Source organism: Staurois parvus, unplaced genomic scaffold, assembly GCF_062004578.1.
Source record: "Staurois parvus isolate SC_StPar_1 unplaced genomic scaffold, SC_StPar_1.0 ptg000098l, whole genome shotgun sequence".
Classification (NCBI taxonomy): Eukaryota; Metazoa; Chordata; class Amphibia; order Anura; family Ranidae; genus Staurois; species Staurois parvus.
This window is the reverse complement of record NW_028317894.1, coordinates 6412953-6438352: the sequence shown is the minus strand read 5'-3', so window position 1 is coordinate 6438352 and position 25400 is coordinate 6412953. Positions and strand designations below refer to the sequence as shown.

Sequence of the window (25400 nt, the reverse complement as noted above, 5' to 3'; positions counted from 1 at the left end):
CATACTTTAATCGGGCATGGATGCGTGTAGGAAAGATATGGCTGTGGGTGATATGGACTCATGTAGAACTGTAGTGTGTGCAGTACGTTTTCTATCTTTTCAGCTTGTGATTGTGAGTAAAGGACGGTATTCAGTCAGAGACTCCGAGAGCGCATATATCTGGGTATCCACCTGATGCCCTATTCATTCATGGGGGGATTTTCATTTCCCGAATGTAGTCCTCAGAGGTTTGGAAATGGAGCCACCATGCCCAAGCTGAAGTAAATTTAAGCCTGCCTTTTAATTACACAAAGCCACGGGTTTTCATTGTGCACCGCTACAACTTTCCAGACATCAGCGTCCTAACAACCAATGACCATCATTGGCTGATAAGGTGGACATCATTGGCTGATAAGGTGGACATCATTGGCTGATAAGGTGGACATCAGGCACCTGCCCAGCATCCTTGTTTGCCCCTCCCCTGCTCCTCTCCATCAGCACTGGGATCACATTAACTGAATGAGGGAGGAGAGAATACATTGGACTACTAATCAGTACCAGTGTGCAAAGGTGTGTTTGCTTTGGAAGAATAAATTACCTCCAATGTTGGGTGTCCCATGTGCGTGGATGTTGCTGCGCTATGTAAAACTATTCGTTTATAGTTTTTTTACATTTTAGAATGGGGTGCCTCAAGATTGTGCAGAATTATAAAAAGGTGCCTTGACTGAAAAAATGTTGAGATGCACTGGCCTAGAATATTTAACCTGGAATTTAACTTGTACACATGAATAGCCTGGTCACCAAACCCTCATAGTTGCCAGTCTCTTTTTTTCTGAAGGAGTCTGCAAAAATCTCAGGTTCAAGTCCTGCCCAGAAGACCTTTGTAAAACGTCCTACATGCAATAGTTTACACAGAATAAGCCTGGATTCACACCTGTGTATGTTTGCTTGATGCTTTTTCCACCGAAATCAATAGAAACGCATCAAAACGCATCTTAACACATGCATTAAGACAATCATCATGATGCCTGTAGATGTGTCATAATGCACACTATGCCAAACACATTGAAAATGCGCACTGATGCACGTTGACATGCATTTTGATATGAGTCCATTCATTGCAATGCAAACTGCAACAAAGGAGACCAATGCCATCATCCCCAGGCAGCCTCTATCCTCATGCTGAGCTCAAAATCGCTCATCTACCTCCTAACTGTCCTCCTCTGTCCTGTCATGCCCCCTAACAAGGCAAGAGGGTTGGACAATTTTAGAGTGCAGAAGGTAAAAACAAAAACCATCACTCTGCCTGCTATAAAGTGACCTTATTACTTACTACCTACTACGAGCAAATTAACCAGTTGCCTACTGAGCACTTATACCCCCTTCTTGCCCAGGCCAATTTTCATCTTTCAGCACTATCACACTTTGAATGACAATTATGCGGTCATGCAACACTGTACCCATATGAATTTTTTATTATTTTTTCCACACAAATTTCTTTTGGTGGCATGTACTCACCACTGGGTGTTTTATTTTTTGCACTATAAACAAAAAAAGAGCACTGATAGGCGGCACTGACAGGTACTGATGGGCACTGATAGGCGGTACTGATGAGGTGGCACTGATAGGCAGCACTGATGAGCTGGTACTGATATGCAACAATGATGGGCACTGATAGGCGGCACTGACGGGCACTGATATGCGGCACTGATGGGCACTGATAGGCAGCACTGATAGGCGGCACTGATGAGCTGGCACAGATATGCAACAATGATGGGCACTGATAGGTGGCAGTGATGGGTGGCACTGACTGGCGGCACTGCTGGGCAGCACTGATGGGTGGCACTGCTGGGCAGAACTGGTGGGTGGAACTGCTGGGTGGCACTGATGGGCACAGGTGGGTGGCACTGATGGGCACAGGTGGATGGCATGGCTGGGCACTTGTGGGCAGCACTGCTGGGCACAGATGGGCAGCACTGGTGGGTGGCACTGCTGGGCACCGACCATCAGGGCACTGATCATCAGTGCCCTGAGGATCAGTGCCGATCCCTCCTCTGACAATTGCCAGTTATCCGCAGTACTTTGTGAAAGCAAGAGGAAAGTGCAGCCGATAACTAGCAACTCCATTTAACAGTGATCTGCTGTGTCATTGGACAAGGCGATCACGTGGTAAAAAGCCGCTGTGATTGGCCTTTTACCACATCACGTGATCAGGTGTGTCCGTAGGACACAGTGATCATGGAGATCGCTGGGTGCGTGGGAGGGTGCATTCTGGGAGGACGTCATATGACGCCCTCCCAGAACTGGCCAGCCACAGTGAAGCCGCCATTCGGCTATCTGCGGTCGGCAAGTGGTTAAAGGTTTGCTGTAAAAAAAAAAAACTATAGATGTTGGCCTATAAGTCCTCATGCACACTGGATGTTTTTACAGCTGCTGATTTGGGCTTTTGACATTTTTTTCTACAGCCAGTAAACTCCCCTGCAGCCTGGGACCCCACAACATAGGTGAGTAGTCTGCAAATGACAACCTTCAGCTGTGAAATCAAAGTTCAAGCAGATGCCTCCTCACACCCACAATGCTGTGCCTCACTAACCCGCCAAGGGGCAAACATAGGAGTTAATATTTTTATATCAAATTTAAAGAAACACAAACCTCCCAGCTATCTGCAGTACTTTGATCAGTTCTTACTGGCTATCCTGAGACATGGACAAGGTAGCACAAATGCTAAATTTGTCAAGATGTTAGAGCCAACTTCTACCAGCTGAATATTATCAGCTCTCTAGAGGCTGGAAGCAGAAATAAATTATATCCAATTATATTTAGAGACTTTAGGAGCTCCCTCATTGCAGCCTTCACATGCCGGATGAAGGGGTCCTGCAAGACTCCGAAATGTTGCCTTGCTGTAACTATGTGATCGTTTATTAAAACCTTTGAACCCATATTGGTGATCCTCGGTGTGCTGGTGACATTCTCCCTTGCTGATTCTGTTCGGTTCCAGCCGACGGTCACTGCAGCACCAACTTATACACACAGCCATTTTTAATGCAGGAACGTGTGCGTTTGGATTGTACACTTGCATCCTAGTCCACTCCAAGTCGCAGGAAATACATTGCCAGCTGTGAATGGACCCCATAGGATTCGTCTTGTGCACTGATGCATGATGGCGACAAAGAGCGACAAATCACACAGGTGTGATCAGGGACTGAATTATTCTTCTTCTCTGCTTACTTTTTTCTTTTGTACTACCTCTATTTTGAGACATTGACACTTCCAAAACGGTTACAGAAACGTGTTAACGGCTCTTTTTTTTAAATTCCTCACAGACTTTTACTATTTCACCAATTAAAGCGTAACTCACTCTGCCAATCAACATTTTTATACCATATGCTGCTAGCATTAGTAAGGCTAGATCAGATAGCAAAGTATATCAAATGTATTTGTTTCAAACTTTTTTTTACATTTCTTCAGTTACATGCTAGAAGCTGAAGAAATGAAAAAAAAATGATGTCATACAGCCCAGGAGTCTTCAGGAGGAGAGGATGGGTTTTCCCAGCTAAGCACAGCATCCTGCCTGCACACATGAGCTAAGGACAGATGGATTCCAGGAAGTAAATGCAACATGAATCATATGCCCTTCCTCAGATGGCCAGTGCTAGAAATGCTAGGGGGGGGGGGGGGGGTTTCTCAGCAAAATAAAATATGGAGACATGGATGGATGGGTGAGTTTGCTATGAATAATAGAATAATACAAATGAATTAACCACATTAAGTCCGGACACTTTTACCCCTTTCCTGCCCAGGCCAATTTCCAGCTTTCAGTGCTATCACACTTTGAATGACAATTGCGCGGTCATGCAACACTGTACCCAAATGAATTTTTTTAGCATTTCTTGAGGCAGGTAAAACTTTATTTTGCTGGTATCTATTTATCACTGGGATTTTTTTTTTTTGCTATATAAATGAAAAAGTCCAAACATTTTGAAAAAAATAATTTTCTTATAAACTTTTGCAAATAAATAATGTTTCTTCATAAATGTATTCAGTTAACTTTTTAGTAAAAAACAAATAACCCAAATTAGTTTACAACCAAAAATTGTAAACTTGTAATGTAAGTTTTCACATTTTTATATTTTTTTATATAATTATTTATGGGTTTTTTTTAAACATACTGTCAACCTAGCAGTACAGTGTCACCATAGTGACACTATACTACTTGTGGGGGTTGATGAAGATTTTTAATTTTTTTTTACATTGATTGCTTTTACACCCATAAAGGCTGTAAAAGCAATCATTTCTCCTTCTCTCTGACTGCATTCTTGTAGCCATTGAGAAATACTGTGTAAGCTGTGATTGGTCACAGCTTGTCACATGGTACAAGGTTGTTGTGAACAGCCTTGTACCATGTGACCTCTGTGATCATTCACAGATTTCACACGTAGTAAGCAATGATGTCAGAAGTATTATTATTATACACGATTTATCACAGCAGCTAAATGGTTAGCACTTTCGCCTGGCAGTACTAGGGTCGTTGGTTTGAATCCCAGCCATGGCACCACCTGCATGTTCTCCCTGTGCCTGTGTGGGTTTCCTCCGGGTACTCTGGTTTCCTCCCACACTCCAAAGACATGCTGGTAGGTTAATTGGATCCTGTCTAAATTGGCCCTAGTATGTGTATGTATGAATGTAAGTTAGGGACCTTAGATTGTACACCCCTTGAGGGTTAGGGACTGATGTGAATGTACAATATATATGTAAAGCGCTGCGTAAATTGACAGCGCTATATAAGTACCTGAAATAAATAAATACATTTATATAGCACCGACAGTTTGCTCAGCACTTTACAATATACCGGGAGACCATACAGCAACAGTACAGTTCAATACAAGAGGATTAGGAGGGCCCTGCTCACCTTGGAGCTTACAATCTAAGAAGTGACATCTTGCTTACTACTATTCATGTGATCACTGATTGGCCAATGATCGGGACCTCACACAAAGGTCCCTTACAGTGATCAGTGTTTCGCTGTGTCCTGAGGACACAGCAGGACAGGATCGCGGTGCCGCATGCTCCCAGGGAGCGCGCACAGGCTGTAAATGCTGGCACCGTTTATGAATGGCCCCCCGCTCCTGCACTGCTCCCATCAGGCCCTTTATGTACACGGGCTGGACGGGAAGTGGTTAAAAAGCACTTTTGGTGCGTGGTGCTCAGATGCCGTGTAGTTCTGATTTAAGTTTGTTGGGTAATAAAAGATGGAATTAAACAATCAGGAACCACCTGTACTGGGCACATTCGTCGGCCAATTTCCAATATTTTCTGTAAATAACTAACTTCCATCACAACAGCTGTCAAATAAAAGATACAATTATTTGTAACAAAGTAGATTTTGTGTTCATGACAACTTTGGCATGTTGAAAAGTCAGATTTCCACATCAAGAGAGATCTTTTCTTTAGCTGTGCTTAGCGATGCCAGACAATTTCCCGGGAGACAAAGTTTAACAAACAAATCTTTAGCTTGGTTCTGGCAGGCATCTTGAAGGGCACTTCAAACCACAAGAAGGTCAAACCTATGAGTAAGAATGTCATTGCTAATTCACGTCAGACCGAGATCCATGATGGGCTGAAGAGATACATCCAAGTGATAATAATCATAAGGTAAAACATCCTGAGGACACAAATGTATCTAAAGAATGAGAAGACAATTGATGAAACAAAGGAACCATCAGACTTTGTAAAGGAATACACCGATCTCTGTTTGCACCTGTACAGATACTACAATATATTCATTCCTCCAATATATCAACCCAACCTTTTATTGTGCAACTCTGGGCTCCATGTTCCCCTTCCCCTTGCTCCCACACCCTCTAAAATGTTTTTTAAGGTAGGGCTGGGACCATGAATCATTCTTGGCTATTATTATTAGGCTCCATGTACACGGGACACTTCTGAGCGATGGAAACTGACTGCTGGAAAATGAAGGTTAACAAACGTCTGTTTAGCCGCTTTGCATACTGCGTTTATGTGTGTTTATGAGCGTTTACATTTAGAAGCATTTTCTAACCCCTTAGCGCCGGCGCCTCCCGTCCCTTTAAGGGTTTCAGATGCCGAGAGGCAGGGTGGGGTTTTAAGGTCATGTGACCGCCGTGATTCGCCGTCACTTGATCGGGAAAGGTCCCAATCGAAAGAGGAGATCGGGACCTTCCTGTGAGTACAGGACATGTGTGCTGGGAGCGCGTAGGGCGCGCGCTCTCAGCACATATGTTTTTATTAAATGCACGCAAATGTGCAGCCGCTCGAAGTCAAGGCCCAGACGCCGGGAGGCCGCACATTTGCATGCGGCCGGCATGAAGAGGTTAAAAATAACCTCAGGAGACCTTCCAAAATGCCCAGAATGCAGTGAAAAACAGTAAAAAATGAACTATTTCAGACATTTTGAGAGAAATAGAGAGAGCAGAAGCAGAGAAGGCAGTATTTGTTGAGATTAGCTGATACAGATTAGATGTGTTCCAGCTCATTTCTGTGCAGAAATTATTGCAGCAGTGTCTGACATATTTTCTTTCATGCAAAACCTCAAAGTATGGTGTACCAGGTCCATTTGTGTACCAGGAAAACACTTTGCATGCATTTTTCATGATGAAAAAAGGCTCTGGACAGCATCTGGAAATGGAAGAGTTAAAAAAAATTTCAAACGCAAACGCTTATAAATGCAGTTAGCCGCTCAAACCTGTATGGCTATCTCCTACTCTGTCCACCTTTAGGCCCCATTCACACCTGAGCATCTTGTAGCACGAAGCTGGAAGCTCTAAAATACTCAGGGGGAAAAAAATCAATATTACTCTATGGAGATGGTTCACATCTCCACTCCAAGTCGCCTAAAGTAGAACACCCGAAGCTCCAAAAAGTTTTGGAGCGTCTTTTGTAGCTCAAATTGAGCAGATTTGCATGTTTTTCTTGCATTTTTATTCTCATAGAAACATGTGATTGGCACGTTATTGCGTGCTTATTGCACATTTTAACGCACATTTTGCACGATTTTCTGCTCAAATGAAAATATGTTTTAAAAAAGTAACAGTATATGACTAAATAAATGTAAAATAAATAAAATAAATACACATATAAATAAAAAATCATGACATATAAATAATAAATACATAAATAACAACCGTTACCTTAAAAAAATTAGATATTATTATTATCATCAATAATAATAATATTAATAAAAAATAAACACCCCCAAAAATACATTAATAACACTAATACTAATATTAAAAAATATTGTTATTAATATTTTATAACTTTTTTTAGGTTTTAGGGGGTTAAGGTTATGGGTTATTTATTATTAATTTATTATTACAAGTATTTATTTGTGATTATTTTTATTTATTTGTGTATTTTAAATGTATTTATTAATTTATTGTTCTTATTATTATTATTATTATTGATAATAATAATAATAATAATAATACAAAAGTAAATAATAACATTAATAATAATTTGTTTAATATATTTTTTTAAGGGTTAAGGGGTTAAGGTTAGGGGGTTAATTATTATTTATTACATAGCATTTATTTATGATTATTTTTATTTACTTGTGTATAAGTTTAACATTTATTTATTAATTTTTTAATTATTATTATTATCATCATCACCCTAACAAAAAATAATAAATACATAATAAATTAATAAAATAATGAATACATTAATAATAATAAAATATTATATTAATAACAATAATAAAAAAAGAAATAAAAGCTGATTGAAAAGCTGAAGAAAAAAACCTAGCAACAAATGATGCAACAGATGATATTTTTCTCTATTGGCTAATAAACAAATGCCAAAGTTCAAGAACAGCTAAAAATGCGCAAAAACTTTCAAAATTCACAGTAAAATATGTGTGAAAAACGCTACGCTCAGATGTGAATGGAGCCTTACCTAAAAACTCATCTCTTCAGGGAAGCCTATCCCACCTCCCCCTAACAACCTAAGTTTCTGGAACAACTGATGCCCTCACAGTTGCCACCTTTGCTATCACTTGCCCTCCCTTTACACTGTAAGGTCTCTAAAGCAGGACCCCCCTAACATTCTTGTCTTGCGTAATATCGTAACTGTATTGTCTCCCAATATTTTGTCAAGCAAGGGTCTCCAAACCTCTCAGTATGAGACCCGCGTTGTATTTTTTACGAATACTCGAGGGCCCAAAAAAAAAATCAGTTTTATAAAGAAACTAATAAAATTGAACAGAATTAACAAGTTTTACGTGTCCACCCTTACATTACAGTCCCCATCAGAGTCCACCCTTATATTACGGTCTCCATCAGAGTCCTTTACTTACATCAAAGTCCACACTTACATACTTACAACATGGCCGGGAGCTATCCTCCTGTGAATTCTGGGCCAAGAACATGATTGGTTGTTAGGACGCCCCACCGGTCCAAGCAAGCGACAATGCAGTGTTTGTACAGCATATTGGGCTTGCTAATAAAAAGCCCCCCACTAGCTGTGTACTTGCTAGCTGCTTCTACGCCTTGAAAATCCAGTTACTAACATATTTACTGAATGAGCAAGGAGGAGGTGTGGCCATCCTTTGAACCATTCAGCTGTGGCTGTGTAGAGTTGAATTTCTGCAGTTTTAGGTCACCACACAAACTTTTCACAGCACAGTAGCATAGTAGCAAAAAAAAAAAAACCGAGATGCAAATTTGATATTTACAGTCCCATAAAAAATATAAAATTTTCATGTAATTTTGAAGGACATTTAGAAATACACAAAGAAGCAGAATTTTCAAGGTGTCACTCCATGTTTTTGTAATTATACACAATATATGGCTCAGGTAGAGGGACTTGTTGGCAAACAATTTGCATTCCCATCCTCCCAGGAACTGGTTGGCATATGATGAGGCACAATAAATCACCATCACAACCTACACCTAGAGGTAACGGGAGTGACTCAAATTAAAAAACTGCATGACAGTATATGATCCAGGAGCTCCCACACAAATATATTATGTGGTCAATATTGATGTCCCCTTTCTTACAAATTTACAGTTTACACCCCAAAGTTATGTGGAATGCTGGAGTAAAGAGCTTTCATTTTTAGTGACTACGTATGATCCTGGGGTGATACCAAGCCCCCCAACTTTTAGCAGACATATGGTATCCTTTACATAGGAGGGCAAGTTTGTTTCATGTGGCCTAAGGTATTGATCCACAAGGATATTTGCATGTTCTGTGGCACACCCAATACCAGACATAAGTGGCCTCCTGGGGGACATTTCATATTCTTAAGGCTCATGTACACTGCAGCTGATAAACTCACATTTAGGAGCTTTTCTGTGTTTTTTCAGCAGCCCCTGAACTCTCCCTAATGTTTTCCTATGTGTCCATGTACACATTGTCATTTATAGGCAGTTGAGTTTACAGTCTGCTCTCTCTATTTCTCTCAAAATGTCTGAAATAGTTAATTTTTTTACTGTTTTTCAGTGCTTTCTGGGCATTTTGGAAGGTCTCCTGAGGTTATCTTAAAAAAATGCTTCTAAACCGCAAATGCTCATTAACGCGCATAAATGCGGTATACAAACGCAGCTAAACAGACGTTTTTTAATCTCTGTTTTCCAGCAGTCAGTTTCCATCGTTCAGAAGTGTCCCGTGTACTTGGGGCCTTAGAGGATACAGTGAACAATGTGCTGCAGTACTAATCAAACCACACTTATTCTTGATCTATTTTCAGTGGTGGTGACTCGTCTTCTTCTGTGGTATTGTAGAGCGCATTCTGTTGCTGTCACTACAAGCTCTATTCATACACTGGCCAATGCTGTATGGGGTACAACCTGGAACTGTACTTATTTAGGAGAGACTAGTCACATGACCTGTCAGTCATGTGCCCGATCTCTCTTCCAATCAGGAAGCATTTTCTTCAGTGTTATGCAGAGAACACATTGTATGACACAGTGGGCTCCACACCGTAACCTAGATTTTATGCAGTGGAGTAAACACAGCAATGTCTAGCAGAGAGCAGACAGTGATATTCGTGCTCTATAATATATAGGGCCTGTGTCATTCAGCACATTAATTATTCATTCCTACTGCTATGAACAGGCTTGGTGTTCACCAGCAAACAGGAAGAAGATAATGTACTCAGGGACTGAACAGTGTGGGGAAAGACGGAAAAATACCTTCACCTACCATTTACTGTAGGTGTATCATCATGGTGCATGTGTTTTAAGATACATCGATTGATGCAGTGAATGTTTGGTGAATATCACATTCACTGCTTTAAAAATATGTCCCCTTGTGATTGCTTGCCTGCCTTGCCATATTTAGGGACTGCTTGCATGCCTTGCCATATTTAGTGACTGCTTGCCTGCCTTGCCATATTTAGTGACTGCTTGACTGCCTGGCCATATTTAGGGACTGCTTGCCTGATTTACCATATTTACGGACTGCTTGCCTGCCTTGCCATATTTATGACTGCTTGCCTGCCTTGCCATATTTAGTTTCTGCTTGCCTGCCTTGACATATTTATAGACTGCTTGCCTGCCTTGCCATATTTACAGAATGCTTGCCTGCCTTGCCATATTTAGGGACTGCTTGCCTGCCTTGCCATATTTATGACTGCTTACCTGCCTTGCCATATTTCGTTTCTGCTTGCCTGCCTTGACATATTTATAGACTGCTTGCCTGCCTTGCCATATTTACAGACTGCTTGCCTGCCTTGCCATATTTACGGACTGCTTGCCTGCCTTGCCATATTTTGTTTCTGCTTGCCTGCCTTGCCATATTTATAGACTGCTTGCCTGCCTTGCCATATTTAGGGACTGCATGCCTGCCTTGCTATATTTACGGACTGCTTGCCTGCCTTGCCATATTTACGGACTGCTTGCCTGCCTTGCTATATTTATGGACTGCTTGCCTGCCTTGCCATATTTACGGACTGCTTGCCTGCCTTGCTATATTTACGGACTGCTTGCCTGCCTTGCCATATTTAGGGACTGCTTGCCTGCCTTGCTATATTTATGGACTGCTTGCCTGCCTTGCCATATTTAGTGACTGCTTGCCTGTCTTGCTATATTTACGGACTGCTTGCCTGCCTTGCCATATTGAGTGACTGCTTGCCTGCCTTGCTATATTTACGGACTGCTTGCCTGCCTTGCTATATTTATGGACTGCTTGCCTGCCTTGCCATATTTAGTGACTGCTTGCCTGTCTTGCTATATTTAGGGACTGCTTGCCTGCCTTGCCATATTTACAGACTGCTTGCCTGCCTTGCCATATTTAGGGACTGCTTGCCTGATTTACCATATTTACGGACTGCTTGCCTGCCTTGCCATATTTAGAGACTGCTTGCCTGCCTTCCCATATTTTGTTTCTGCTTGCCTGCCTTGCCATATTTATAGACTGCTTGCCTGCCTTGCTATATTTACGGACTGCTTGCCTGCCTTGCCATATTTAGAGACTGCTTGCCTGCCTTCCCATATTTTGTTTCTGCTTGCCATATTTATAGACTGCTTGCCTGCCTTGCTATATTTACGGACTGCTTGCCTGCCTTGCCATATTTACAGACTGCTTGCCTGCCTTGCCATATTTAGGGGCTGCTTGCCTGCCTTGCTATATTTACGGACTGTTTGCCTGCCTTGTCATATTTAGAGACTGCTTGCCTGCCTTGCCATATTTAGTTTCTGCTTGCCTGCCTTGCCATATTTATAGACTGCTTGCCTGCCTTGCCATATTTACGGACTGCTTAACTGCCTTGCCATATTTAGGGACTGCTTGCCTGCCTTGCTATATTTACGGACTGCTTGCCTGCCTTGCCATATTTAGGGACTGCTTGCCTGCCTTGCTATATTTATGGACTGCTTGCCTGCCTTGCCATATTTAGGGACTGCTTGCCTGCCTTGCCATATTTACGGACTGCTTGCCTGCCTTGCCATATTTAGAGACTGCTTGCCTGCCTTGCCATATTTAGTTTCTGTTTGCCTGTCTTGCCATATTTAGGGACTGCTTGCCTACTTTTAACACCTGCATATTTTCTTTTCTACTCAATTGGAAGGGGTGCTTTTACAACAGCAGTCTAACTGTAATTGAAATAAAAACAAATTCTGAATTCACATTACATCAGACATATGATTTCTACAGAGAATTTGTTAATGGCAAAATATAAAAAGTGCCATCTATTCAACATACTGTAAATTTCCTTCCCCTGCCATTGTCATACTGTCACTTTATTTCAATACAATAGCAGCCGGCACACAATTACAACACTGCTCAACTTTTTAATAAGGAGAGTGTCAGCTAACTAACAAAATATGGTTCATTCAAAGTAAAATCATAGCTGAACAGCAAAAGACTGAGACGGTGCCCATAGGACATCACATTAACTTGCAGAGCACACATCATCAGGTCTTATTACTAAAAGCTTGTGTAAGAGGAAGCGGAGGCATTAAAGTGGAAGTAAACTTTAACAATACGTTTCTCTTATTTTCTGTCTTTTAGTCTGTTTTACCATTGAAAGCATTTTATGTTATCTGTAGGACAAGTGCAAAAAAACCCAAAAACTGTTCATCCAGGCAGAAATCTTGTGGAAGGGAGGCGTTATGTAGTCCTAACACAGTGTGATGTTAATCTAATACACTCTATCCTAAGGTGACTTTTTGGCCTTCCTCTGGATCAACTGTGGGTGTAGGATTATAACTTTTTTTTTTTTTTAATGGTTGAACTGGATGGACTTTTGTCTTTTTTCAGCCAGACTAACTATGCAACTATGTAACAGTGTTGCTCAGTATGGTTGTTATCCTAGGACTGGAAGTGAGTTGATGACAGGATCACCAGGATAAAATAAAGAAAAGTATAAAAAAAGAAGACTAATGCAGCCACCACATCCAAGGACTAGTGAGCTGCAATACTATTAGTTTTTGTTATAGGATTTAAAGTGGAACTAAATTCTGCAGATACTCACCTCCTCTGTCCAACTTCTTCTTGGCTTCTTCCAGGTGGTGGGTCTTCAGCTGTCTTGATTGGCTGGTGGGGAAAGGCATAACCCTGCACATACAGTATGCACAGGTGTTCATCCATTCTGACACCAGGGTACACATGTCCAGAGTATACTGTGGTCAAGCAGTGGACGTTTAAATGACCATATATTCTTAAAGCAAACTACTCTTGCATTTTACACATTACATAATCCTGACTCTTCCAGCTTTTACATTTAGAATTTCTTCTTTTTTTGGGGGTAGCAATCACCTATATCAGCAGGTGCTTGCTCCCACTCCCTCATTCCTTACCTAGGCCAGAATGACATTGTGCTTGTTCTGACCACCCCCTGCCTGAAGCCTCCTGGGATTTATGTCACACATCTCAGGAGGCTTCAGGACAGTGATCAGGAAGTCAACGTCAGCTCCAGAATCCAAGAGGGCGTCATGGGAATGAAAACAGCAGTTAAGTATTTGGGATCTAGGAAGGCAGTGTTGGACTTCTTGTGCTCGTAAAAATGTTTTGTTTTGTTTTGTTTTTAAATCAGCAGCTACAGTACTTTTAGCTACTGACTTTTACTTTTTTTGAAGACTGGGTAAAGTTCATCTTGAAGAAGAAAATTCATTTTATGCCCAACCCTCACTGACTTCTATAGCTGCAGACACTTTAGAGCACAGGTGTCAAACACAAGAAACGCGGGCTGAATCCGCCCCCCCAGGACATTTTATGTGGCCCTTACACCTCTCCTGCAGGTACCCCTTGTCTCCGTCTCCCCTGGTCTCAGCATTCAGCATACTCTGGAAACTGACTCCACTCCTCCTCTGGTCCTCCTCCAGACCCTGCACTTTCTGCCTTCCAGCTCTGCCCCCAAAGAGGGTGCACGGTGATGTTAGAGAGGGTGTGGAATTCTTGACAACTGATGTAAGGGGGGGTGGGGTGCTTTGGACATCTAGTGTTACAGATACAACCTTTGAGGGCAACCGTAATGCTCATACAGCCCACAATAGAATGGAGTTCGACACCCCTGCTTTAGAGTACGTTTATTTTTTTTCCTAGCTTATCTTGCCCCATTTCCTCCCAGAAGTGACTTGGCAGTCTCCCAGCCTTTTAATCGCTAAATACAGAGTAGGTGTACAGGATAAAGTGGAGCATAGTGATGGGGCCAGACTTTGCTTGTAAACTTTAAAATGTTACTAAACCCAGGACCCTGCATTCACTCTGTCTGGTCTCCCACAGTACGCAGAACACGGAAGTGCAAATATTTTAGTAAATATAAACTTTTAAATACCTTTTCTCATCAGCAGTTAGAGCAGTCTTGTGACTTCTATCAGTGTTCAGCGGAGCACTGGTTAAAGCTTGCAGGAGGAGTTTTCTGCACTAGAGGATGCAGGACCCCTGACCTCTGTCTGGACAGTGCCAATTGGCCCTATGCTGATTATATGCACTCTCCCAAGAAAAAAAAACAAAACCTCTCTAGCAATACACACCAAACTGAACATGTGCAGAGTGACTCCACATGATATGTCTAGTCAAGAGATAAGAGGGGGGCACTGGAAGAAGGGGAAGATCAGAGAAGTCAGGATCACAAGTATAACAAGCATGCTTTCCTGCATATACAGACTAATTTTACTGTTGTGGGTTTAGTAACACTTTAAAGGAGCAGTATAGCCAAAGCTATTTTGGCTATACTCCTCCTGGGAATCACAAGAGTGCAGTTCATTCTGCACTCCTGTGACCCGTTTTCAGCCTGAGCCAGCCCCTCCTGCCCCCCCCACAGTCCAGCGCTCCAGTGAGCAGAGCAGAATGCTGGTGACCACTATTGGCTGAGAGCGGAGGGGGGAAATGAGTGATCAGCACTGTTTGATCGCTCAGTTCTTAGTGCTGAGCCAGCAGAGAACAGATGCAGCATCAGATCGATGCAGCATCCATCTAGGTGAATAAAAATCTGTATTATTTTCTAAAGCCATACTTTTATCTTTTAACGTGTTTTCAAAGTCTAAACTTTTTTTACCTTAATATATTCTATGCATTAAGGTAAAAACGCCACACTACCTGTTTTCCCCCCCCCCCATACACTTATAATGTTCCTAAACATTTCTCTGACTCCTCTCACCAATCCAGTTTTGTCCTGGCTGCAACACGGCTCTCCTCTCTTCCTCATCTCACAGGAGACACAGGCAGTAGTGGGAGATATAGGCTCCTGCTGCTGTCAGTCAAAACTGTGAGCAAAGAGCAGGGGCATGGCTTACCAGCACTTTGTGTGTCTACAGACGCATACAGCCCAGTTTGGGACCCACACAGGTGTTTCCTTAGCATGCAGCTTGCTGAGGGGCACCTGGATTAAGGCCACTTTCATACTGATCCGTTGCAAAAACACAGCAAAAAAGCATAGACGTCTTTACTGCACTTTTGCTGCGCTTTCTGAGCATTTTTTAAAGGACACGTGACTTAAAAACTGCAGAAAAAAATGCTTCTCAGAGGCATTTTTGCTGCGTTTTTAGGTGTTTTCCATTCATTTCAATGGGAAGAGGCATTTTAGAGTCACCAAACATGGCCCAAAGATGCTGCAAGCAGGAGTTTTTACACCGCACCGCAAGCGCAAATCCTCAGTGTGAAAACATGCATAGATATACATTCACATACAAAGGGAAGCATTTTTCTGGAACTTTTCAGGCGCTTTTTTTAATGCAAAAACGTTTCAAAAACTCCTCAATGTGAAAGTAGCCTAAGGAGGGGAGAGGGCTGGTGGGGGTCTCCAGAAGAGGAGGTAAGAGACCACTTTTTGCAATACCATTGCACAGAGCAGTTACGTATAACTAGAAAAAAAATCCTTTACAATCACTTTAAGGATGAATTTTGACACCGTGTGTACAGCTACAAAGAAACATAGGGGCTGGTTTTAAGGCCAATTTGCCACTTGTTAAAACGGTACTTCTCTCTCTCAGCCAACACTGACAATTTTTTCAAGGTTTGGAGGCAGGAAAAAAAAAAACCTTCTGGTTTGTGCTTTTGATGGGAGCTTTCTGGCAGAAAAAAATGCTAAATTCTCCTAAACTCACCTGAACTGTGTACAAAAATGCTATATTTCAACTTTTTTTCTGCCAAACAAACTGACTTTTTTTTTTTAAACTAGTATGCATGGAGCCTATATCATATAACATATTGATGGGATCTACAGCGGTACCTCAGTTTACGAATTTAATGTGTTCTGCGGGACTTTATGTATTTTGAAAAATTTGTAAACCAAAACGTGGTTTCCCATAGGAATGCATTAAAAACCAATTAATCCGTTCCGGAGGTCAGAAAAAAGTACAAAAAAAAAAGTCTCCTATCTGTTCAAAACTCTTTATAAAGTGCACTTTAAAGGCATAAATACTGTACAGGGACATGATTAAAAATTAAATTGTAAATGCATTGAAAACCAATTAATCCGTTCCGGAGGTCAGAAAAAAGTAAAAAAAAGTCTTATCTGTTCAAAACTCTGTATAAAGTGCACTTTAAAGGCATAAATACTGTACAGGTACATGATTAAAAAAAAATTGTAAATGCATTTAAAACCAATTAATCTGTTTTGAAGAAGTCAAAAAAGTCTTATCTGTTCAAAACTCTTTATAAAGTGCATTTTAAAGGCATAGTACTGTACAGGGACATGATTAAAAAAATTGTAAATGCATTGAAAACCAATTAATCCGTTCCAGAGGTCAGAAAAAGTAAAACAAAAGTCTTATCCATTCAAAACTCTTTATAAAGTGCACTTTAAAGGCATAAACACTGTACAGGGACATGATTAAAAAAAATCATAAACTCATTGAAAACCAATTAATCCATTCTGGAGGTCAGAAAAAAATTAAAAAAAGTCTTATCTGTTCAAAACTCTTTATAAAGTGCACTTTAAAGGCATACTACTGTACAGGTACATGATTAAAAAAAATTTGCAAATGCTTTGAAAACCAATTAATCTGTTCGTATTGCGAAAAAAATGCGTAAACCGAGCCATTATTTTCAATGGATTTTCATTCGTAAACCGAAAATGACGTTAACTGAGGCGTTCGTAAACCGAGGTACGCCTGTATAATGAAAAATAGGAAACATACATGTCAAGTGGGTGACTATTTGTAATGCTGATCTCATTAGTGAATACATCGAAAAGTATCATATTTACTTGTTTAAACTTTTTTTTTTTTTTACATTTCTTCAGTTACTTCATGGTTTCCGGGCCTAGGCAAATTATGTCATACATCCCAGAAGTCTTCAGGTGGGAAAAAGGGGGTTACTCAGCCAAGAACACCTTCCTGCCTGCATGTCTGAGATAAGGGCAGATAGATTCCAGGAAATAAATGCAACATGAATCATCTGCCCTTACTCAAGATGGCCACGGACAGAAAAGCTAGAAGGGTTTTTCTCAAACTAATTTCTCAACAAAATAAAGCATGGATACATGGATGGATGGGGCAGTTTGCTGTGTATATTAAAAATGAATCAAACAGTGATTTTGGTTTCTGGTGTTCAGATGCAGTGCAGTTCCGCTTTAGGAATAAGTAAATATGTGAATGTCCAAAGCTTGGATACAGTTTTTTTTAAAATTTGTATTAATTGGTCACATTTACACATTTGTATGTTGTTATCTTCATCTATGCAGATACAAATATTCCGACCTATACACCAGAGCAATCCAGACATCAAGCATGCTCAGTTTCATTCTGTGAGCCTTAATAGCACTGCATACTTTTCCCAGCATGCAACTTGCTTTGCTTGGTCACCTATAATGTAAAGTTTGAAAAAAGGAGAAAGATAAGGCAAAATATTTCAGCTTTTATTTTTGTGAAAGCTATAGAGGTTTCTATATTTTGCCGAAATGACGTGGCCAAAGAAAAAGAATTTAACATTAGCTCTGCATACCTTCACGCACATCTAAACTGGCCGTATACATCACCTATAGAGCCTCCCCATGTAGTTCTCATTGGGAATCGTACCTAAAAATACTACATCAATGGTACTTAACACCCGATAAACTTTCACTATATTATCCACAACACTGTTGGAGACAATGCGGAGAAATAGGATCAACGCTCCATACACTATGGACATACAAATCACTCAAATCCTTCTGGAATAGCATCTTCCAAATGCTCTCAACATTATCTAAAACTCCAATAACCCCAAACGCTGCTCTAGCACTCCTCCATATTGGAATCAACGATTTCCCTCGAGACTCCCGTACCATTATTATCCACACATTATCGACAGCTAAAATAAACATAACTAAATTATGGAACACTACTAAATCCCCTTCTCTTACTTCACTGATAACAGATCTTAACTTCCAATGCGATATGGAAAAAAGATCTGCCCTAAACAATTCTACCTATCACACATTTAACCTCCATTGGTCTCGATGGTTACAAAACCCAAACTGCTCCGTAAAAGTCTGATAAATTCACTATAAAATACCTTGACCCATCTGCCTAGACCGGTGCACTTACCCTTCCCTCTCCTCTTTCCCACCTCCCCTATTTCCCTACTCCTTATTCCCCCCCCTTCTATAGATCTTTTCTACAACCTTACATGGTTCAGATTATACTGAGCATACCTCTCATGCCAACACCACTTATTCTACTTATACCCCCAGCCAAATGGTGGGGAAAATATTGTTTTGTTTACTTTCCTGTACTACATTATTTCTAACTGAACCGTATTTACCTACAATGTCTTGTTACTAAAACTTCAATAAAAATTATTGAAATTAAACTGGCCGTATAACATGACTTATGTCCACCTTCGGAAAAACAACAGCCCATTTCTTGGAAAGAATATGGCCCTGATAGCTGTCTGAAATTTCCGTTTTAAGGGTGGCTCCTTGGCTTACAGCTTTCTATGGAGACCTGCCAGAGCTCTCACAATTTACATCCAGGGGCTGCCAGAACTGGACATGAACAGGTAGCCGAGAGGAATGGAAACAAGGAAGCCAGTTCCATCATTCCATGTGTGGCAGCACTAGGAATAATGGGGCATGTAGTCCTGAGAACATTTGGAAAGCATGCTCCCTGGAAAAGAAGCTGGAGGCTGCATCAGTTAATATGGTTGTAAACCTTTACATATACCCAGTGAAATGACTGAAATTAAACAAATCCTCCTACATAAGTTGTACTTGTTTATCTGCAGTCTTCTCTTCTCTACATCCATTCAAAGTGCAAAATTTTGAAAGCTTGTCTGAGAGTTCAGAAAAAAAAGGGGCAGAGAGCTGAAATCACACTTTGCAAAGCTCAGTGAGGAAAGCTCCAAGAGCCGATTGGAGGGAAGGGACACACCCAGTGGTGTATTTAGGTTTCGTGCTAACCTAGGCAACACAAAAACCGGCTCCTCCCCCACAGAGAGACCCTGATACAGACCAACACCCCCCTCCCCCACAAAGAGAGCTTGACATTGACCAACAACACCCCAGCCCTACCCGAGAGAGCCTTCTACTACCACCGCCCCCCATACACTGGCAACCCCTCCCATCCCGACAAGAGAGAAGACACTCACCTTCACAGCTCCGGACATCCTCGGGAGCAAGAGTCAGGCTCTGCATACACCATCAAGCAGCCTGCAGCCTCTCTCAGATCCCACCTGGTCCCCATGCTGTGTGTGTCCCTTCTTCCATCCCTTCTTTTGGGGGGTGGCGTTGCCCCCCTGAAAAATGCTGCTGCTCCACTGAAAAATGCCACCCTAGGCAAATGCCTTGTTTGCCTTGTCGTAAATACACCCCTAGACACACCTCCTCTGTACAGCACACAGGAACAAAGCTGAGGCTGTCAATCTGCTGGAGGTCCCTCCTTCGTCACCATTTTTCTATTGGTGTCAGGAAAACTTCTCAGAAGTGAGCAGACAGAAATGACACTTAGTGCTCTTAGTTGACACACATACACACTGTAGAGGGATATGCTTTGTTCATATTTCATGCCTGAGGTTTACAGCCACTTTAAATGCATTAAAAGTTGCATTGTTTTTAAAAATCATTAATTGTATAGTGAACAGCCAAATGGAAAAAGTAATGTGTCTGTAACTTACAAGCTGAGGCTGTAACACTTTTTTTTAAAAATAGGACTGTGTTATATGTGAGGTCCCTATACCTTTAACAGCTCAGGCACATGTGGAAGTACTAATAAAAAAAACGACAAAAAAACAAAAACAAAAGACCAGTGTGGTGTCACTGCTACAAGCTGAGTAGATCTAGAAAAATCAGCTCCCTAGATGAAATAATAGCTTATTCTTCTCAATGCAAGCTGTGGTATATCCCAGCATGAAGCGGTGGAGGCAACGGGCAAAGATGCAACATTTATTAGGTTTTTTAGGACCTGGACTACAGATTAGCTGATCTGCCACTACAAAGAAAGAAGCACCAAAGTTGAATTCTGGATATTTATTATTATTATTTCAGGTACTTATATAGCGCCGCCAATTTATGCAGCGCTTTACATGTATATATTGTACATTCACATCAGTCCCTAACCCTCAAGGGGTGTACAATCTAAGGTCCCTAACTTACATTCATACATACACATACTAGGGCCAGTTTAGACAGGATCCAATCAACCTACCAGCATGTCTTTGGATAAGCAAATATTGTCTAAATACAAGAAGTATGTGTATTCTTCTATAGATCTTGGTTTACTTTGTGTACTTCTTTCAGATCTGTGCAGTAATCCAGTGTAAACATTGCCTCTGCACAAAAGCTTCCTGTAATAAAGACCAGTCATTGCTGCATTCTCTCCTTATACAGGGTGACTGGTCTTGTCTCCGCCCCTCTTGTAGTTTTCTGCAGGCAGCCTGTAGTGAGATGGATGTGGAACAAATGATTTTTCACTGATGATGTGAGCACGCTGGAAAATTTATTAAGTTTGTGTTAGAGTTATATTTTTTGTCACAAATTTTTGGGACACTGGACTTTAATTTGGGACTTTTGCTTGTTGGACTTTTATATATTTTTTCACATCTTTTATTATTTGTGCTGTGTCACTTTATGAGTATATTTTGATGTAGCGAGATGGGCCTGCTGGGTCCCTCCCACAGCTCTGCTTTCGGCACAAGCTATGTACAGCACAGTGATGACATCACTGCCATTTTCACGGTAATATCTGGGTTTGCAAAAGCATACGGTGCACACAAAGTGGATTTATATTCTTTGTGGCTAATAAAGACTATATTTAAGTGAGCATTTTTGTGCCCGGAGTTCAGCTTTAATTATTAAGGATAAAGCAAATGCATTCATTTTATTTAGAAGTTTTAAACAACATTTTGCTTTCGTTGCACCGTAGTTTGTTCTGTTATGTTGCTAGAAGCAGAAACTCTATTTGTTTTGCCAAAACAAGCAACACTATAGTCTTCTAATCTTACAAGACATATGCTTTAAAAAAAAAAAAAAAACACACTGCGGATAAAATCTACTACCTTAATACATGTCACAGCCTAGAAGAAAAGGAGGAAAACGCAGGTATAATACGATTTAAACCAATTTCCTGTCCAATGTAGCAATCCATTGTCTTTGTAAGTACAGGTTGATGGTCATGTTAAAGCAAATGCACCAGCTATGTTTACCTTGATTTCTGAAGCATGGCTCAGAGGATTTCAGCAATGATTTCAGAGAGAACTGGCCAGTGTTTTATGTCTATAGCCCAAAGGCACCCAGACACTAGTTCTCACCCTCCATGGGTCTACACCATGAATATTCTGCTGTCAGATTTTCCCAAAACAAAGCCATGAATATAATATGGCTGTTATACATAGCTGAGATTAGCGCCATGACTAATTCAGACTAAGGAACGGGGTGAGTGTTTGGTGGGTCATTGACTTAAACAGAAACTTATGTTAATTATCAGCAGTCTATATAGATGTCCTATGCAGACTCCATGGTTGAAGTTTTTAATTAGCTGCGGGTTATGGGACAACATGATCTTCACGGAGCACAATGATAATGAAAGATCCCTAATAATAACAGATTGCTGGCAAGCCTATATATAGATATTATGTACCATCTATTCTGTAGGCGTCTTTTTCTTCGTGCTCCAAAAATCTATATGCATGCCAATACACACTGATTCAGCTTATTTTCTTGGTTTAGATAACAAATAGAGTTCCATTGTTTCCTGCCTTACATATTGCTAAATTAAGTCAATACTGGATAAATGGTTTTCAGTATTACAAGTATCTGCAAGAGTCTCTGATTCGGTCTGCTTTGTCCAGTTTCCCATTTTATCTCAAAGACTATGATGCAATAACTTCAGCATCTTTTTGAAACAAGGCAAATGTTGCAAACATACAATAAATTAGATGCTTGGGGTTCTTAAGGAACAAGTCATAAGAAATAAGTTGTGTCATTCTAGAACGCCAGGGACCGAACAAGGATTCTATAATGTACATCTAACTGCATAGAAGAGTGGGGGGATACTGCAGCGCTGGCCAACCTGCAGAGAAGGGGGAGACGGGGCACCAATGAGCTTACACAATTAGGCTTGCCTACATGTAGCTCAATCTTCACAGGCAAAACGACAAGGTCCTTCTAGCAAAATAACCTCAAAAAAACGTTCCAGAGGTCATTTACCCGCCACATTTCCTTCCAAGACAACAGCAGATCACTATCTAGTCTCTGCGGAGCCAGATAAACACAAGATAGGCACTAATGTGATCGAAGCTGCAGAACTATTCCAGCCTCCATGATTTACAGGTTAACCAGATTGCCTGCGATTTATGGATTTCATCGAATGAGACCTAAATCCTTCAAAAGGCATAACACTAAATAAAAAAAACTGCAGAACAATGCGGGAAAGAATTAAAGCATACAAATCAAGCAGGAACGGATGTCATCCAGAAATGATAAAAGGCCAGAATTCAATTCGGTTTGTGTGTACCCTTGCTTGTTCTGTAACAACAACGGTGCCATATGGCTCTTTTATTCTCTGTTGGGATATTAAGATACCTAATGATCTCATAATGTCCAGAAGATAATTATAAAAAAAACAAAAGAGAGAAAAAAACAATAAAAGGAGAAAAGAATTGCAACAAGATCTTCATAATGATATCAATAAAAAAAAACCTAGTAATAAGAGATTTCTGGCAAGCCAATATGTAGATATTATGTACCATCCATGGCACAGGGCAGGGAGTAGTCAGATAAAATGTTTAAAGCATTATATATATTATATCATATATATATATATATATATATATATATTATGCTTTAAACATTGTATCTGACTACTCCCTGCCCTGTGCCATGGATGGTACATAATATCTAAATATTATGATATATATATATATATATATATATATATATATATATATATAAATATATATACATAAATATTATGATTGAGATAGATATATATATTTATATATATATATATATATATACATATATATGTATATATATCAAGAAATATATATAAAAGGAAAATGGATTGCTGCACATAAAAGAACTTTTAATATAGAAAAATCTGCATACAAAAGAGTGATCACAAATGGACAACGTCATACATTATATATATATATATATATATATATATATAAATTAAAACAGACAAATATATATATATATATATATATACACGCACACAAACACACAGTATATATATATATATATATATAATTTATGATTTTATATATATGTATAACATTTATGTTTATATATATACATATACAATATATATATATATATATATATATATATATATTTCTAGATATCATATGTCGTATTAAATGCAGATTGCACTCTGTGCTTTTGCAGGCTCATTTGGACGGTGCAGGGTTAATACTAGTATGACCTTGGGCTGACACACATGCACAGACACTAGTGTAGCACACATGACAGGTCCGGTCATACAATGATTCATTTGCACATAGCATGCAGGTCCAATGGTATACTAGAGAACTGTACAACTGCATGCTGCTGCTGCTTAATGTGCTCCTGGCTTTCTGATGCTATTTACATCCAAATCAATGAAGGCAAATCATGAAGCTGTTTATGGTAATAGAAAAAAGACCCCATAGACATAATCCTGGTGTGTCCATACTGCATACTTAGTTTTTTTTTTTACCACTGCATTATGAAAGCCCATAGAATAACAGCTCCTGCATTGATTATTCCAATGGAATGTTTACCATAGGAGAACAATATTGGGAGAATCCTGTATTTCCAGTGGTGCAAAGCTCAGAGGCAGCAGATCATCTCTATGCTGTAGTAATAAAAATGCTGCATGAATAAGGGAGCCATGGTGTGACAGGTCCATTGAATGAGCCCTGTATATACCACCCCCCACCCTTAGCAGGGTCTGCCATGGCACACAGGGGAGCCTTAGTATCGGGCAATCTGGCTTTGCACTGCATCAGAACTGAACATATGTGAGCAAATGAGATTGCACCGCTGGCACCCTGATCTCTGTAAGCCCCTTACATGGAAACCGGGAGAGAATACATCCCAATGATCTTTTGTTTTTTCTGCAGCTAGTCGGCATGCAGCCCCCCCGCAATGTGACATATACATTCCATACAGATGATTGACACTTACAGTCTACGGCGCTGCGGATTCACCTGATGACAACACAATGGAGACCCCACTGACCGCCTGGGAGGGGGTTAGCAGGGGTAGGTGTGCAAGTCAGGGGGGTGATCCCGGCCGTGCTTGCTGTAATTCCCTCGTGGACGGCGCCCGGTGTCAGCGCCAGCAGTACAAGCTCCGCTCTGTGCGGCAGAATTGGGAATCCCGGACAAAATCAAGGCTCGGCGAAGAGCGCAGGCGCGGAGCACAGCGGCACAGGCAGCAGCAGCAGCAGCAGCCTGATCCTCCTCTCTCCTCCTCTCCTCTCTTCTCCTCTCCCTGCTCCTTCCACACCTTCATCCTGCCCTTCCTCCCTCCATCCATCCCCCCTCCTCCCCGACACCAAGACCCCCAACCCATGCCTCGGCTCCGGTGACACCTGATTTCCCCAGAAATTGCTACAATGTTGCTGGTGGAAGTGATTTGCATGCTGCTGGGCTGCTGTCTCCTCTGAACACAGGATTCTTTGTATCGTCATCCAGGATGACTAGTGACATTGTTACTACTGCTCGCCACACACCTGGATTTTTGTTTTCTATTCAAAGCAAAGATGTTTTCAGTGGGGTTTTTTTTATTTATTTTAACTACTTCAGCTTCCAAATGTTTTTTATTGCTCTTCAGCACTGTGCTACATTACCTGGCAATTGCATAGTCATGCATCACTTAACCCTTATGCAATTTATATTATTTTTTTCACACAAATATTTTTAGGGTAGTATTTGATCACTCTGGGTTTTTTAATATATAAACAAATAAAGATCGACCATTTGGAAAAAGGAGCAATATTTCTTACTCTCTGCTTTAAAATATATCCAATAAAAACATTTAATTTCTTCACAAATTTAGTCCAAAATGTATTCTAAATGTCTTTGGTAAAAAAAAAAAA

The 25400-nt window shown here is 40.6% G+C and overlaps 1 protein-coding gene across 1 annotated transcript in view; it reads right to left on the bottom strand.

The window, feature by feature from the left end:
• VSNL1 (visinin like 1) overlaps positions 1–24780 on the bottom strand; it is a 256316-nt gene extending 231536 nt beyond the window's left edge. Inside the window, exon 1 of the mRNA XM_089671095.1 lies at positions 24485–24780. The gene's annotated coding sequence lies outside the window, so the exon portion shown is untranslated. The remainder of the gene's footprint in view (positions 1–24484) is intronic.
• Between the last annotated feature and the right edge of the window lie 620 nt (positions 24781–25400).